At 42.0% G+C, this 17,998-nt stretch overlaps 1 pseudogene; it reads right to left on the bottom strand.

Annotated features, from left to right (window-relative positions):
* Nucleotides 1-10,208: 10,208 nt before the first annotated feature.
* On the bottom strand, nucleotides 10,209-10,567 carry LOC118718958 (annotated as a pseudogene).
* Nucleotides 10,568-17,998: the final 7,431 nt, after the last annotated feature.

The raw sequence follows: 17,998 nt of genomic DNA, 5'->3' as shown, positions 1-17,998 counted from the left end.
AGACTCTCAGACAAGGACTGGGGTGCAGGTAATTTGGGAATCTCACTTGAGTTTACTTAGGGAAAAGGGGGGCATGTAGAAAAGCCAGTAAACATTGTGGTAATGAATGAGTTACTGGACCTCAGTCTTGCTGGGAACACACATCGAAATTGCCCAAGCAGAGCCTGGGAGGTTGAGACATCTATCCATAGTCTTTGCATTGAGCATTCATTCCTGGCGCTTTGGGATTGCCTCTGGAGAGCAGGCTCTTTTGGTGAAACAGCTGTATCAAGGAGAAGTAGGGGGTGCCGAGAGAAATGGGCAGACCACTGGCAGCACCTGCTACAGAAAGGTGATATTCTCGTCCCTGTTTTTTCAGATCAGGAATCTGAGACGTCAGTTGAGCAACCAATAGCATATGATGGAATTTGAGTTTGGTTTATATGATTACAAAACCCACCATCTCAGCTACTACATTAATGAAACCCTTTCATTAACTGAATAAACATTTCTTATATGCCAGACATTCTAGAGCTAGGGATAGAGACAGGCAAGACACAGATCTGCTCTCAGGAGCTTATGGCCAGTAGTGACTTAATCCAGAATTAATAATTAGTCGGTGGCCAACCTGGGGTGACAACCCAGATCTCCAGCCTCCTGGCACAGTATTCTTTGTTCTCCCCAAGCTGAGCTGTGGCCCCACAGGCTCTCAGGCTGTTCTCATTCCTCTTTTGGATCTTCAGCAGTGGGATCCCTTAACACGACCCGTGTGGTTCAGGATTTCTCTCCAGGGTCCAGTTTCTGGAGAAGGCCGCACACAAATGAATAGAAGTTAGAAAATAGTTTATTTGGGAAAATGGGGGCCAGGCAGGAGTCCACCTCTAGGGGGAGGACTACCCAGTGCTCTGGCCTTTTGCCATCCCTTTTATTGAGGTTCTGAGATAATGACATCCTTTAGGCAGGGAATTCCAACAACAGAAAATCAACAAGAATTTACATATGATTAACAAATTAAAGTTGCTTCCACTACCACTATCTCAACTAAACAATGAGTCGTTAGCTCCAACCATTCAGAGCCATTAAGGTTGGCCAGCTTTTTTTACATTTTACTACTAGTGATAATGTTAGGTTTCAGGCACTCAGCCTTCAAGATTAGCCCCTCTGTTGACATGAAACATCCTTATGAGGCTGTTTTGTTCCAAATAGAGGTCCCTTGGCGATGAAGCTAAAGCTGCAGGTGAGGTTTGTTGTCTCTTGCTTGTTAACTTTTGTTCTCTTTCCCTCACTAATTTCCTGCCTAAGTGGGTGTGACCAGGCAGAGTGGCCTCTGCACTCTGGGGAATCTGTAATGTTGCACAGGTGAGCACAGTCAAGATATGAGCATAGTCAAGGCGTGCACTCCACGTGTGACCGTGGGCAAGGATCCCGTGGATCGAGTGAGCAAGGAGGGGCTGAATCCAGCGGCGTCCGTGCCAGGAAAAGGAAGCATCTCCTCTCAGGTTTGAGCTTCTTTTGATCACATTTATTTACTTTGGGATGGCAAGATTATGAAGTCGATGTCAAAACGTAAGTGCTTGCTTGTGTTGCTATTGAGTCAGTAATTCTAACAAAGATCAGGTACATGGTGCCTGGGTTGAAATTTCTGGATCTCTCGCTGACTTTCATATTTCCCCCCTTCAAATGTGTACTCACTTACAATACCCTTGTGGAGTCTTAGAAAAACATCATGCAGTGGGTAGGACAGACCTTGCCTTCGTTTTGCAGTGTGGAAACTGAGGTAGAGAGGGGTGAACCCTGGCTTTGCTTCACAGCTTTTGGGGGAAGGGTAAACAGAGTTACAAATGGGATAGGGCCTTGATTGGCAAATTGTGGCTCTTTGGCCCCTGGAATGTGGCTCTTTCACAAAATACCACGGCTTGGGGCGAGTCTATTTTGAAGAACTGGTGTTAGAAGAAGTTTAAGCTTAAAAAATTTGGTTCTCAAAAGAAATTTCAGTCGTACTATTGATATTTGGCTCTGTGGACTTATGAGTCTGCCGACCACTGGGATAGGATGTTTATGCCAATGTGTGCATTTTGCAGATGTTATTATTCCCAAGGTCACACATCTCTTCAGTGACTGAGCTGGAATCAGAACAGCACAGTGATTCTGTGGCCGTGGATGGCCCTTTTTACAGAGGCCTGTTAGACAATCTTGATGTTCACCAAGTCCATGGCTTACTAGTGCTAGGCGTTCTGGATATTACTGCTGGCAGAACAAACCACTCTACATGTAGTGGCTTGAAACAACCATGTTATGAAGCTTACACAGTGAATTAGAAGTCCCCAAAGGGACACACAGTGGGGATGACATGGATGTGCTCCATGATGTCTGGGGTGTCAGGAAGGGAGACTGGAGGCTGAGATGACCTGCAAGCTCAGTTGTGCGTCTGGTGCCCGGAAGTTGTGCCTGGGCTGGGAAACAGACCAGGACCTCTGGTCTTCCCCGTGGCTTCTCCCTGTGGCTTGGGCTTCCTCACAGCATGGTTACCTTAGGGTAGTTTTCTTGCCCAGCAGTGGAGGGCTCCCTGTGCCTGTGTCTCACTGGATAAGGCTGGGGCTGCATTTCTTTTCATTCTGCCACACTCCAAGGAGCAAGAGGGGACTCCACCTTTTGATGGGAGGAATGTCAAGGTCACATTGTAGAAGAGCTGGTGAGATGGGAGGCATCGACACATCCATTTTTGTAAAATGCAAGTGGCCATGCCTAGTTTCACCTTACTATCTCTTCCCGCCCCCCCCCCCCCTTTATGTTAGGTTCTTTTTAAAAAGTTCTCTAATCCTATGTGTTTATGTTTGTTTGTAAAATGTGTAGGAGCCCGACAGATAAACAAATATAACAGCCTTGTGAACAAAAGAGAAAACAGAGCATAATTCACATTTTGTCTGACTCCACCGTAGGGCTTTTCCCATGAACCTCTGAGGATTAAATTGGGCATTGAGTGAATAAATAAGCCATTCCACCTGTGGCTGGCAGCGTCCGTTAATGAGGCAATTCTTGGGAGCCGTAAGCAGTCTAGACTACAGCTGTGATGTAGATACATGCTCAGCTACATATGTGTCAACCCATCTCCTTGAGTTACAATTTCATGCAGGCATGCCTAGCTTTATTGCACCTCACCTCACAGATATTGTGTTTCTATAAATTGAAGATCAGACCTACTCTCCACCAGCAAAAAAGATGATTTGCTTTATTGCGGTGGTCTGAGGTTGAAACCACAGTCTCTCCGAGGTGCGTCTGTCACATGTACAGCAGGCCCGCTGGAGACTGTGCTACTGTAGCAGCAGTTGCAGTATTGCAGGGTGGAGGAACTTGAGGGGCAGTGGGTGTCTCAGAGGGACAGGAGGAAAGCCGTCAGCGTGTGGGCTGACAGATAAAAGCAGCCACATTGAGCTCTTGTCCAAACTGTGTTGCCGACATGTCTGTGTGCCTAGGAGCCCAGGAGTCTTTGGAAAGGGTTTTATGTGGGGAAAACCAAAGCAAACGTAGGGTGGTTTTCCAGAGTCCGGGATGGTTGTTTCTAAGGAAATGCTGAGAAGTTTGTGCCAGAGTGGCCCCAGCCTTTGTGTGTTGAGTCTGAAGGCACCGCTGAAGTTCAGAATAGCATGTCCACACACATGTGTGCACACATATGCCGCGCCGCAGACTTTGGGGTTGGTTAGGGTCACGTGAGGTTTGTACCTAATTATGATTTCTGTTTGCAGATTGCTAGGGATTACAGCAGGATTTCTGCCAAACTCCTCTCATTAAAAACCTTTTACAGGAGCTACTGGCTACTCCTCCCCTGTGTTTAAGGCTCTGGGGGAGGGGAAGCATAAAGACAGTGGAGCCTGAAAACAGCATTCTAATCGGGCAGACAAGATGTGAAATGCAGTTTTGTATTGTAAGGTGGCTGTCTGCTTATGAAAAAAACTGAGTGTTGTAGACACAGTTTTGGTTGGGGGCAGGGAATGAGGCCATCAGTTAGGTATCCCAGAGGAGACGGGGCCCAAAGAGAACTTGGTGAGTGGCTGGGATCCAGGAGATGAGAGGACAGGGCATGCTCTGCTTGGTCTGGGGAAGCAGGGGATGGAGAATGGGGTGTGTGCGAAGGGTGTGGAGAAATAACAACTGAGCTAGAAAACTATCTCAGGCCGTTTTAAAGAGTGCAGCTGGCTTTCTGCCTGGAGGCAGAGGGAATCACTATACATCTTTGCTTTCAAGAGAGGCCATGGGGATGAGTCCAGGGCCTCTGCAGCCAACAGCAGCGGAGGGAGCTGGGACCCCACCCCGGCCATCACAGGAGCCTCTGAGGCCCGCCTTTGATGACTTCTTACCAAGTGACAGTGCTGATAGGGACACTTGGGCCACCGTGTGAATTATTCAGATCAAATTAAAGCCATCCATCTCCAGGACAAGCCCAAGAGAGGATGGGCCTGCCTCGGATTTGGAATCAGAGTAACTGAGCGTTGGTAATGAGCCCAGCTAGGGGGGAGCTGCTGTGTTCCAAGGCCCAGGGCTCTGCTTGGCGTAGCCACAAGGGAAAGGACCCCCTCCACGCTCTGCTGCCTAGCCGGGATCCACCTTTAATCTCCTGGGATCAGGCAGGCATGATGACATGCTGAAAACAGAGATGTTCTGGCTCCGAGAGGGGAAGGGAGAGGGGAAGGGCCTGCGACATTGTGTGGCGACATGGTGCCTGCCTCTCTCCTGCTTCCCTGCTTGCTATGGAGGCCCAGGGATGCTTGTTAGTGAATCGTGCAAGTCCGGGGACATTAGTGAAGGCTTGGCATTGGCAATTCGAACACTGTCAAATGTTTGTTCCTTTGAACAAATAGCACAGAAGCGATGGGGAGTAACGAGTATGGCATGTTTAAGAAGCAACTGCTTGTACGTTTTCTGCAGCAAAGCAAGGGAAGTTGTAATTTATTTCTTCAACAAACACATTGAGTGCCTGCTCTGAGGCAGGAACAGATGCCTAGGATGTCATGGAGAAGCAGGCAGGGTCCTGTGTCCTAGAGCTTTGATCAAAGTGGGAGGAGCTATGGGTTTCCTTCTCCATTAATACACAAATTAAGATGGTGATAGAAACTTGATACTATTTCACCATACAAAGAAATAAAAAAGTAGCTATGCTTTTAGATACTATTATCCTGATCATTATTAATTTGCCTCTAGAATAAGTCAAAAGAATGATCTTGTTCAGTTCTGGTAACGAAAGTCCTGATATTCAGTACTTGCACACAGTAATGCTGTCATCAGTTGGCCCAAACCTTTTGGAAAGCAGTTGAAAAATAATTATCAAGAGCCATTAAGATATTTTTACCCTTTGGGTCAATAAATCCCACTTCTGGGAATCGATCTTTAAGAAACTATTCCTTGTGTGAAACAAAGATGCTCTGCTCCCGAAGTGAAGATGGGGTGTGCTAACAATGCTTCTCTCTGCAGTTGCTCTTGGGGTTCCCCTAGCTCATTTGGTTCTCAAAGTGTGGTCTCCAAGCCAGCAGCAAGAGCAGTACCCAGGGCCCCATAGAAATGCAGATTCCTGGGCTGCAGTTTGGACCTACCAATTCAGGACTGCACAGGTGGAGGCCAGCAATTTTGAATTTTAACAGAGTCAGCAGAGCATTCTGTCGCTTGCTCAAGTTTGTAAACCTCCGGGCCGAACTTACTAGCAGGGATAGGAAATAAATGTTTGACCAAGTTTAGATTGGTAATTTTGTATGGTGAATGATGTTGCAAATATCCAAGTGGCCCTCGGCAGAAAAAAGGTTCCCCACCCCTGCTCTAGAGCCTCTGGAAGCTTGACCAGAGCTGCTAGAGAGGGGTGCAACATGACTACTGCTCAGTCAGGGCTCCCACTGCTCCCCAACTTATCACTGGCACACAATTCACTAGGCACACTTTTTCTTGATTTTTTTGCCCAATCTTCAGAAGTTTCCAGCTATCGTCAATCTGTAAAATGTCTACAAAGGATGCTAGAGTGGGCAAAATAGAAAAGAAAGAAACATGGGACTTATTCCCTCTCTGAGTTGCAAACAGGGAGTATAAAACCATAAGGATCATTCCACATCACCCTAGAAAGTATTCTGATAAACCAGATAATAAAACTGTCGAGTCTAAAGTGTCCTGAAAAGACAATCTCACTTGCTCCTCATACTACCCTGGGTGGGGAGAGGAATTCTGCTGCAGGACAAATTCATCCTTTGGCCAAGCCTGATGCAGGGAGCCTCATGGGAAGATTCTGCTCATATGTTGATAGAATTTGCCAGATTCGCCCCCCCCCCCCCCATCTTGATTAGCGCGGCTGCTTATGCACAGTAAATTAGATGTGCTGCCATGCTGACAGCGACAAATTGGCAATTACAGCAGGAATAATTCTGCTCCGGACTTTTGTTCCTGAGTCCATGTTTGTCAGAGATTTCCCCGGCAGGTCGCTTTTCTCCCGGGAAAAGAACAGCCTTGACAATTTGCCTGCTATGTCTCCCTGGTCCTCAGCCAGCTCAGCAGTCACAGCTGCTATCCGCTAGGTGTGTCCTCCATAGGAGGCAGGCCGGTAGCATCTTCATTCAGACGGACCAAGCTGGGCAGAGGCTACCTCCCACAAATTAATTAACTTATTCAGGGCTCTTTTAGTCACTGAATGGAAATGTGGAATCAACACGTAGTGTCTGTAAGTGCTGAATAGCTGAGGTGGCTGGCAGGATCCTCCTGTGGTCATTAGACATTGAAAAGTGATTTCTTTTTACTGGTTTATGTAAACTTGGTTACCTGCTGGGGGGCACTATGGTTCTTTTGCCTGGCCGGTTGGACAGAACTGACCTTGGTACCCACAAACAAATGGAGAGATTAAAATCTAGAATGGGGCTTTTCAAACTGGAATATGCATGCACATTACATGGAAATTTGTCAAAACACAGGTTTTAGCCTGGCTGGTGTGGCTCACTGGTTGAGCATTGACCTATGAACCAGGGGGTCATTGTTTGTTTCCCGGTCAGGGCACATGCCCAGGTTGCAGGCTAGAACCCCAGAAAGGAGTGTGCAGGAGGCAGTCAATCAATGATTCTCTTTCTTCCAGGATGTTTCTATCTCTCCCTCTCCCTTCCTTTCTGAAATCAATAAAAAAATATGTATATTTAAACAACAATAGCACATATTTTAATTTGGTGGTGGGAAAGGGCCCGGGATTCTACATCTCTAAGTAGGTTCCAGGAGAGGCTGATTCGGCTGTCGATGGGCCACTATTTGAGTAGCAAGACTATGGAACAGTGGTTTCCAAGCTTACCTGCATTTTGTAATCACCTGGGGAGCCTAAATATTGATGTGTCTCATGCCCCAGAGATTGTGATAATGGGGCTGGGCTGTGGCCTAGACTTTGAAATTCAGACTCCAGATGATTCTAATGTAGGGGTGTCGAACTCAATCAGAGAAGGGGCCAAAATCTAAAATCCAGCCTAAATCGCGGGCCGAATGGTTTACTGAACAGTCATAAACTGTCATTGTGATGGAAACGCAGTGGGGTGCAGTGATGACAGCGCGGTGCGGGCCACATTGCAAGGCCTGGCGGGACGGATTTGGCCCGCGGGCCTTGTGTTTGACACATGTGTTCTAATGGGACCCTCTGCTCTAGGAGAACTTATAAAACAAATAGCTGATACTTAAGAGACCCCTCAACAGCCCAGTTAGCTTGAGAGCCAGACTGAGTAAGAGTGTAGCGTCCTCTGAGGGGGTGACTTGTAGAGCAGGCTCATCCTGGTTCCCAAAGCTGGATGGGCCTCCGAATCACCTGGGAGCTTGTTAAAAACTTGGAATTCAGAGCATCATCTCAGAATTACTGAGTCTGAATCTCTAAGGTGGAGTCCTGGGAATGTGGATTTTTAACAAGCTCCTTGGGTGCTGGAAAAGCCAGCCAAGCACAGGCATGGGCCTGCCTGAGTGCAGCAGCATCTCTCAGGGGCCTTTCACAAGGTCATTTATTAACTTCTCTAAGCCACCTACTGTTGCACTGCATTATATATGTATTATTTAAAGCAGATTCTGCCCTGTTCCTATATGTCTTAAAAATTCCCACATGGCTGCAGTTCTGCCATAATTAGCTGTTAGTGGTTGGCCACACTGCATGAGACCGAAGTGACCCCAAAACTCTTGGACCTACCCAGACATTGCTTCTACTGGTGGGATGTTAGCATCACCTTGGTCTGACCTCAGACCTTTCTGGAAAAGGTTACTGAAATCTTGAAAGACAAAGCTGTGTTCAGATGGGGCTCTGGCTTCACCATAAAGCTCAGCTCTCATAAATGTGTGTGCCCTGGAGAGGGGTTCTCCCTCTCTTTGAATTATTTTTTTCTGGCTTTGAGGGCAAACGGTCCTAGTCATGCTCTACATTTGGAGAGATATTCCAATCTCTTTTCTATTTCTTTCAGAGTGAAGGATGGGTAAGATCTGGCATTGTAAATGTAAGATGATCCCTGAATGACTAGCTAAAATGTCTGGACTTACGGAAAGGGAGAGAAAGAAACCTCAATGATGAGAGAGAATCATCATTGACCTTTTGTATATCTCCTTTAGAGAAATGTCCATTCAAGTCCTGTTCTCATTTTTAAAAATTGGGCTGGGTTTTTTAAGCAGGGAGCACCAATCAGTAGGGAAATGATACAGCCAGAGCTGTGCATGAGGAATGTTGAGAATAAAAGCTAAAAAATGGGCTCTAGTTATGAGGCTATTACAAAAAATCCAAGTGGTAAATAAGAAAAGAACAAGTTGAAAACTCACCCATCTTTTGTCATTTTTTTTTTTAAACTGGAAGGTTGCCATGCATTTCACTTCACTTTCTTTGGGTAGTAGAAATGGAGGAAATGTAATAAAAATGGTTAAAATAAGTAATATTCCAAAAAAGATAGGGTACAATAGATATAGTTAGTGGTTGTCCCTCCCAACTTCCTAGGAGATAATGGATGTGAAAGTGCTTTCATGTAAAGTAGAATGTCACTATTAGCAGCTCATTGCTCAGCAGTTTATCCAAATATTGGAAAAACTATTAAATTTAATGACTGTCAAAAGAGTTAGATAAAAACAGAAGCCATGTTGTCTATGATACAATGACATGACATTTCATGAAAAGAAAGTTATCTAAATATCACATCTACTTTAAAGGCAATCTGAATTTTAAGACTAAAAATTCAGGTTTGAAATGGCAGAAAGAGGGAAGTTTCTCAAGTGAGTCATAACAGGACAGACTGTTCCTTTTGGCTGCACTATTCAAGCTACTCTTCAATCTCAAAAGTTTAAAAATACATGTCTGTGTCCCAGAGGAGTCATCATCTATGGTTTGGTACACCAGCTCATGGTTTAGAGATAGGAAACAGCTTGACTCACCTATTTCTCCATTGGGTTTTTAATACAACATTTCCCAACATAAACTTCTTTCAAATGAACGTCCCCAGGTTATTTCCAATGGATATGAGTACAACAGGCTGCCATTAACATCTAATGGGTTTCACTTAGAGCTAGAAGTAGAATAAATGTATTAAAGGAAGGGAATCATGTCTTAATCCTGGTAGAATCCTTAGATCCCAAATCAATACCTGTCTCAGGGTAAGTGATCAATGCGTATTTATTAAATTAGATGTAATTGCTTTTTAAAAAATATTTTTTTATTGATTTTAGAGAGGAAGGGAGAGGGAGAGATAGAAACATCAATGATGAGAGAGAATCATCATTGACCTTTTGTATATCTTCTTTAGAGAAATGTCTGTTCTCATTAAAAAAAAAATTTTTTTTCTTGCTGTTGAGTTGTATGAGTTATTTATATGGTTTGCAAATATTTTTCCCATTTGTTAGTTGTCTTTTAACTTACTTAATTTTTAAAAAAGGGATAGAATGATTATTTTATTGTCATTTATAATATGATGGTATTTTAGTACATAATTTCTATACCTTATCTATTTTCTTTCTTTCTTTCTTTCTTTCTTTCTTTCTTTCTTTCTTCTTTCTTCTTTCTTCTTTCTTTCTTTCTTTCTTTCTTTCTTTCTTTTTCTTTCTCCCTCCCTCCCTCCCTCCCTCCCTCCTCCCTCCCTCCCTCCCTCCCTCCCTCCCCCCTTCCTTCCTTCCTTCCTTCCTTCCTTCCTTCCTTCCTTCCTTCCTTCCTTCCTTCTTTCTTTTTTTTTTTTTTGTAAATTAAAATGACAGGAGCCCATGACTTGTTAACATGATTAAATTAATTTATTGATGGTGGCTTCAACTTGTTCCTTATTACCTCCAGAAAACTCACCCATCCTTTGTCATTTTTTTAAAAAAAACCTGTAAGGTTGCCATGCATTTCACTTCACACTCTGTAGCAACATCCTGACATATACTTCAAGGATACCACATTGAAATACTTTTCAGAGAGGGAATGAAGGAAGGGCTTGATCATTTTGCTAGGCCCACAGCACGTGGTGGAAAAGTCAACTATTCAAAGTTTACCTCCTGTACTGTTCAAGGCTTCCCAAAAAGCATCCTTGCTCTGGATCTGCTTCACCATCTTGGTGGCTTAGGTCTCACCAGTGACTTTCAGAAGTGATGGAATTAAATGAAATGTGACAGAATGAGCTTCTTAATTTTTTTAAAATGGTTGCTTTTGCTATGCAGACATTTTTTAATTTGCTGTAGTCTCACTTGTTTATTTTGTTGCTTGTGCTTTAGGTGCTATAGCCAAAAATTATTAATATCGATAAGACTTATGTCAAGAAGCTTTATCTTTATGTTTTCTTCTAGGAATTTCAAGGTTTTAGATCTTATATTTAAGTTTTTAATCCATTTTGAGTTAATTGTTGTTATTGGTTAAAGGCAGGGGTCCAGTTTCATATTTTCATATGTTAATACCCAATTAGCCCAGCATCATTTATTAGAGACTTTTTTTTTTTTTTTTCTCGATTGAGTATTCCTGACCCCTTTTTCAAATGTTAGTTTACTATATATATATGCTTGGATTTATTTTTGGACTCTCATTCTCTTCCACTAGTCTATTTCTCTGTTTTTATGCCACTATCCCAGTTTTGATTACTACAGTTTGATAGTATAGCTTGAAATCAGGAAGTGTGATGCCTTCCTGCTTTGAAATTGTTTTTTAGGATTTCTGTGACTATTTGGGGTCTTTTGTAATTCTATATAAATTTGGAAAAAAATTATTTTACTTCCATTAAAAATTACATAAGAATCTGGATAGGGAGTACATTGAACATTCAGATGGTTTTGATAGTATTGATATTTTAACAATATTAATTCTTCTAATCTATGAACATGGGATACCTTTTTATTTTTTTGTTTCTTTGATTTCTTTCATCATTATCTAATAGTTTTTAGAAAAGAGATCTTTCACCTCCTTAGTTCAATTTCTTTCAAAGTATTTTATTGTTTTTGGTGCTATTATAAATGAGACTTATTTCTTCATTTCATTTTCAGAGAATTGATTATAGTGTATAAAAGCACTACTAATATTAATATTTTATGTTAATTTTGTATCATGCAACTTTATTGAATTCATTGATTTGATCTAATATTTTTTGTTTGTTCTTTAGGATTTTCTTTATATAAATGTATGTAATCTGAAAAAAGAGATAATTATTTCTTCCTTTCCATTTTTTATATATTTTATTAGTATTTCTTTTGCTTGCCTGATTTCTTAAGCTAGGACTTCCAGTGAGTGCTCAATAGGAATGTTAAGAGTGACAGCTTCTCTAATCTTAACTCCATCCTACTCTCAATTAAATGGTCAAAATGAAATCAGTAGTGCCTTCCTGAAAGCTATATACAAATAAGTATATTCCTAAGGCAAATTTTCCATGGCAATCATCATTCCTTAGACCGTGATCCCTGCTGGTTATGTAATATTTGGTTTATGTGACTATGAGCCTTTAGAGACCAGGGATGTCCTTGTTCTTTGATGCTAAAACAGCATTGTAGAATTAAATAAGAAACATATACTTCCAAAGGAAGGGGCTACCAACGTTGACATTCTGGTGTGCTTTCCTGTGCTTAGACTTGTTCCTTATTCAGTGCCTTTGGTAGGAATTCCTAGAAGCACAGCAAGAGATATACTTTCTCTGCAAGTGATTTTTGAGTGAGTTCTCTGAAATGGCCTTTTAATTAAATTTATTAGGAGAAGGAATGGTCTCTACAGGAGTAAGGGAAGCAGGAGAGGAATTCAGAAGAACTTGGACAAGGGTGATTGAGACTTAGCTTCAGTATGATGATGGTATAGGGGGTTCTGGAGCATGAGTAGCACCCCAGAGTTGCCTCTGAGGTTGTAAGGGAACTAGCCTTTAATACCCCATATTATTGAGTCATTGGCTGAAGGCTTTTCCCACTCCTTCCTGGGGGACTGTGCCTTGAGTAAGCTCCAAGGCATTTCCAGGGAAGTTGTTCCAGTTAATGAATATCATTCTTTTAAAAAGGGTGGCAGCTGGCATTCACATTTGGGGGCTGGGAGGAAGGTGAGTGTACCAGCCCAAAGAAGGGATCAGGGTAAGGCACCAACAACTTCTGCTATCATAATGTGTATCATAAATGTGTGGATGCTGAGGATAGTCATTTGGTTGCAGATTCACATTCACACACACACACACACACACACACACATATATTTGTGGCTATACTCCCATTGTAGGAGATTGTGGGTGGGACCGACTATGGTACATGATTAGTAATATTGTATATAAATTATTATTTCACCAGGAAAAATGAAATTATTTTCATAAAGCAATAAAAGTGTTTTAATACTTGGAATTCTAGTCAGGCATCCCAATGATTTTTATAATATTAATAGTTATACTACCTCCTCCTCCTCCTCCTCCTCCTCCTCCTCCTCCTCCTCCTTCTTCTTCTTCTTCTTCTTCTTCTTCTTCTTCTTCTTCTTCTTCTTCTTCTTTTCTTTTCTTTCTTTTTTTTTTTTTTACATTTTTTGGGACACTCTCTATATAGGACCAATATACTTTTCATTTTTAAACCTCACCCAAGGATATTTTCCACTGATTTTTAGAGAGGGTGGAAGGGAAGCGGGGAGGAGGATAAAGAAACATAGATGTCAGAGAGACACATTTGGGGCTGGGAAACCTGTCATTTTGTTATAATATTGTTTAGATGCCCTAGGAACTTAACTCTTGTTTATATTAATTAGCATATGGTAAAATTGTTTTAAAAAATTGTAACAGAACCTATTAGGATGTTAAATGAAGACTTACTGTGTAAGGATACTCACAGAGCCATTTCCACAGTACCATGCTGCCTCCTGAACTTTGGAAAAACATCCCCTCTGCCATGTTCATCCCAATAACATTTCTGCCTATAATTGCTCTTTGTGGAGAGAGTAGAACTTGTTCTTTCTGATGATTTAGAATGGAACTGTTTGAAAACTGTCTTTGCCCTGCTGAAAGAGGTGTCTCTCTTTATAAAGCTAGGTGTTTATTTAAGGATACATCAAAGACTCTTTTTTGAAACACATGAAGGCTTTTGTATTATAAAGAGACAGAGTGGGAAACATGTTTTCAGCAATCAGCTTCAATTCTTATGCCAGTGAGTAAGATATTACAGGAAAACCTGGAAACATTACAGTGGACCAACATTTCTCTATGGTTTTCCCTGGCAGAGAGGCCCTGAAGGAGCACCATGTGTGAGCCATGTCTAGCAGAAATAGGGTCAGTCTTCTAGGTTATGGTTTCTATTTCCTTCTTGAGCTGTGAGTTAGGCTAAAGAGCTCCAACCTCATCCATCAATATCCTTTCAGGGGATGACTATCAGCTCTAAGCACTGTCTTAGGTGCAGCCAAAAGGCAGTGGGGTACTTGAGTAAGAGCAATAGAAAGAAGACTTCTTACTCACTGGGTTTCCCTTTTCCCTTTGGCTGCTAGAGAGCTCAGAGCTAAATATGTGGCTCTGAATTGGCACCACTACAGACTTTTCTAAGAGGGCTTTTATAATTTGTTTATGGGGTGCATTTCAGGGTCCATCTCTGTCCCAACCCTTGCTTTTCTTTCTATCTTTTCTTCTATAATACTATTTTATTTCACCTTGTGTTTATATAATGTATCCTGCTAAGCTGCCATAAATCCTTCTGGAACAATAAGGGATATAGATCACAACTGTGAGTTTGGGCTCTTCTCCGAGGCTGATTAGAACTTGGCTGGGATTCATCCTGACCTAAGATTCAATAAGGCCATGAGTTTTTAAATAAATTTAGGCAGATGATTCTAATATAATAGACAGCCTGAGAATACCACTCTCAAGGCTGCAGAGTATAGAGTGGGCCCAAGGGCAGAAGAACAAAACCAATCTAGGGACAAGAATCATAGAATGTCAGTGCTGGAAGGAAATCTGACAATCTGAGTCTTAGCCATTTATTTTACAGATGAGGAAACCGAGAGAGAAGTATGTTATTAAATTCATCAAACTGGTAGTGGTGGTTCTGGATCCTAATTTGTGAATGTGGCAGGACTGTGTTCTCCCTATAACCTTTCTCATCTTCAGCCAAGTGCACAGGGGTCACTTAGCAGGGGTCACTTAGCATTAGAATACATCAAAGTTATGCAATGAATAGTGGTCTAGAATAGTAAGATAAAGATTTATTTCTTAATATATTCTACAATAATGGATGTGACTATCCCAGACCAAACTGTAGTTTCTCAAGGCTGATTCTTGGAGAGTCAGTGAGAAACAAGGCCTACAATTTGTTAAAAGTCAAGAAGTCATCGAATAAAATAGGGGAGGTAAGAACTGTCGACAGAGGGGAAGGCTCTATATAACCCTTGGGTGGGAGACTAGTAGGGAAAGGAAGATGAGGGAAGAATCAGGGCGCTCATGTGGGCAGGATCCCCAGCCCTGACCCAAAAGAATACCTGGAAAGACCAAAAAAAGGAATGTTTGTTTGACTCCCTATGCTCTTACTTTGTTTTTCATTGGTTATGAATAAGCCTGGAACTCTCTGGAGATGAGCTGAGCCTGTTAGCCCTTTGACCATTGCAGGACATAGTGGCCAAGATACCTCTAGTTGGCCCACCTTCCTCAGTGACTCTGCTGTGTGTGCTCCTGGCAGGCACTGGCTTGGATTCTGAGAGCCAATCTAATTTGTTGATGCCAAACTTGTTCTTTAGGTCTAACTTCCGTGATATAGTAAATCTCACTAGCTTGGGGACTTCTGGGCATTTAATTAGTATATAGGTGTATCTCAGAGGTATTGTAGGTTTGGTTCCAGACCACTGTCATAAAATGAGTATTGCAATAAAAAGGAGCATACTGAAGTGAGCTGTAATCTTTTTGCTGGTGGTGTTGCTAAATTTACTAGGTGACCAGAAAGCACACAACAGGTACTCAGAAGATTCAGAGGAAAAAAAGAAACCTTTATTCAAAGCAGTGCTACTGGCTTAGGGGATTCAAAGACCCAAAGCCTGAACATCTTATACAATGAGATTACTCCTTATATACACTGAGTGGCTGGATTATTATGACCACCTGATGTTGGTAGGCAAATTAGCTGTACACTGCATCGAATGAGATATGGAAGCCGACGGCCTGTTTGAACACCTTTGCTGTCTGCAGTTACCAAAATAAAATGTCTCCAATTCGTACAGAAACACAAGGATTGGATAGTCAAGCATTGGAAAAAAGTCATGTGATCCAATGAATCACATTTCCAGTTGCGTCATGCAGATGGCAGAATGAGAATTTTGTGGAAACAGCATGAAAACATGCACCCCACATGCATGAGTACAACCCTCCAAGCTGGTGGGATCAGTGTTATAGTTTGGGGCATGTTTTCCTGGCATGATTTGGGCCCTTTAATTTATGTGGAACAATGTCTGAATAGCACAGCATACCTAAATATTTTTGCTGATCAAGTTTATTCTATCATGTTGATGGTGTATCCCAATGGAGATGGCTTCTTCCAATAAGACTATGTGCCATGCCACAGTGCTCACATTGTGCAGGAGTGATTTCAAGAACATGAGGAAGACTATACCTTGCTTAGGTGGCCTCCACAATCACCAGATCTCAATCCAAGCATTTGTGGGACGAAGTTAAAAGAGCCATCAGACGCTGGTTCCACAACCATTAAATCTCACAGAACTGGACAGTGCTATTTCATCAGGCACAGTGTCAGATTCCTCACATCACCTTTCAACATCTCGTGGAGTCAATGCTGCAGTATGGAAAGCAAAAGGTGGTCCGATGAAGGACAGATGGGGTGGTCATAATAATCTGGCCACTCAGTGTATATTCTTTAAATTCTTTGTTTCCTAACTTTTGGGCTTTTGTGGTGGGCTTTTGCAGCCCTATTTAAGTTAGAATGGGGAAGTAAAATGGCAGCTAAAGGCCTGGCCTGGGTAGTGACAGTAACTCTTCCTCTGGCTAAACTGTTAAATTCTTGGTTTGTGGCCCTTATAAACTAAGAATATTTAGGAAAACAGATTATTGCCTAAGGAAGGGCCAGTTACTTAATTATAGGCTAAGAAGAATGTGCATTAGGATACTGGTTAACTAGGTACAGATTCAGATTGCTAGCCCTCCTCACCTCGGCCAAGTTTACCCCTATTTTCCCCTCCAGTGGAAGGTCTTTGTGGAAACAACAACAACAACAACAACAACAACATCTTTAAAAAAATAAAGCAAAGCACAATAGAATGAGGTATGCCTGTATTTTTCATTACATTCCATGAAAACACAACCCATTATCTGAGAAGACTTTACAGAGAAGATGAGACTTCTGGGGGCCTAAGTGGAATTGGCATACAGATAGAGAGCATTATATTTAGTGTTCACGATTACCACCAACCATCATTCAAAAGCATCTTCCTGTAATTAACACGTTTGGAGGCAGATGCCTCAGTTCCAAGGACTTTTCAGTAGAAATACCAAATCAACTTTGTCATTTTCCTCCTGAGGTGCAGCAAGTCTAATTATTAAGTATTTTGGAGATGAAAAATTACAGCTTTTTGGAATGCGATTGTTAAGATGGTTTTGATGAGATTCCAGTGATGCCTAGCCTACATTGTAGAAACTTGATGAAGTTTCCTCGCTGGAGTGGAAACAAGTCAGAGGAAGTAAAGCAGCTTTTGTCAATCCAAGGTCTCTATCAAGCAGCAGTTGAACTTGATGTTGCTGGTACTGCATTGGTTCAGAGAATTTAAGGCGTTTCTCACAATATTCTTTATTTGCATTTTTCATATTTCACAATCATTGGAGGGCTATTTTATGATATTGTAGTCAAAGATGTGACTGACTAGTGCTAAATAGACCGAGTTTTGTTCCAAATGTCACCAGCTAGCTCACTTGCAATGTACAGAATAAATGAACTAGTGAAAAATCACACAGAAAGTAGAATTTACATAATCTCGCATTTTTATTTCTGTGGGAGATTCTGTGTTTTAGTTTTGTATAGGAGATTGTTACCAACATAAATGATAGGACCTAGCTATAGGTTGTCCTAGAAATAAAATCCTCAATGGTAAGCTGCCTGCAGACGGAGAACACCCATCATATTGGGCTTTGGTGCCCTTGGCAGAAAGCAGGTGACTATAAAGATGACATGCTTAGGAAAATGTTTATGGGGCAGCTTCAGAAATGTGGGGTGAGTCAATGCCCTTGCTCAGATGCATCTGGACAGGTACACTTGGAAAGCATCTGGGCGGGGGGGTGGGGGTATGCTAATTCCCTCATGGTTACCTTTAATTCTGCAGAATCACAGAGATGATTAATGCCATTGGAAATGGAAAGGGTTTCATTTGATGCATTTCTGAAGCTTTGCTAGCATCCTGGGTGAACCTTTTAGAATGGTAAAAAGCTCTTAGTGGGAAAACAGAAAAGCCCTTATTATGTTACCTCTACACCTTTCTTCCTTTTCTGTTTCAATTTAGTGATTTAAAATGCCCTCTTGTTTCTACTCCTTGGTTGTTTCACTTTTATTCTTGCTAAAAGAAATAGTAGCTGTTTAGAAGGTAAGAAATAAATCAATGGATGATTTCTCTTCTTAA

Source organism: Pipistrellus kuhlii, unplaced genomic scaffold (assembly GCF_014108245.1).
Source record: "Pipistrellus kuhlii isolate mPipKuh1 unplaced genomic scaffold, mPipKuh1.p scaffold_m20_p_15, whole genome shotgun sequence".
NCBI classification, from domain to species: Eukaryota; Metazoa; Chordata; class Mammalia; order Chiroptera; family Vespertilionidae; genus Pipistrellus; species Pipistrellus kuhlii.
This window is presented reverse-complemented; position numbering and strand designations above follow the sequence as displayed.